The sequence below is a fragment of the Terrapene carolina genome, unplaced genomic scaffold, assembly GCF_002925995.2.
Source record: "Terrapene carolina triunguis isolate 2854851 unplaced genomic scaffold, T_m_triunguis-2.0 Scaffold236, whole genome shotgun sequence".
NCBI lineage: Eukaryota > Metazoa > Chordata > Testudines > Emydidae > Terrapene > Terrapene triunguis.
Genome location: NW_020664587.1, coordinates 6,877,285 through 6,877,576, shown reverse-complemented (window position 1 = coordinate 6,877,576; position 292 = coordinate 6,877,285).

The window sequence follows — 292 nt, the reverse complement described above, 5'->3', positions numbered from 1 at the left end:
TGGGATGGGAGTGAGAGTCAGGACTCCTGGGTTCTCTTCCCAGCTCTTCCATTGACATGCTGTACAGCCTTGTGCAAACCACTTCGTTTTTCTCACATTACCTCCCTCTTGGGGATGCTGCAAGGCTTAATTCAAGTGGTGTTTGGAAAGCACTTTGGAGGTCCTTGGATGAGAAGCCCAGGGGAAGGGCAAAGGGTTATTATGACACATTTCAAATTGCTAGCTCCACCCTTGAATCAGAAAGCTGCATGGCTGAGCCCTCTGCAAGGAAAGTTAGCAGAGAAACACCATG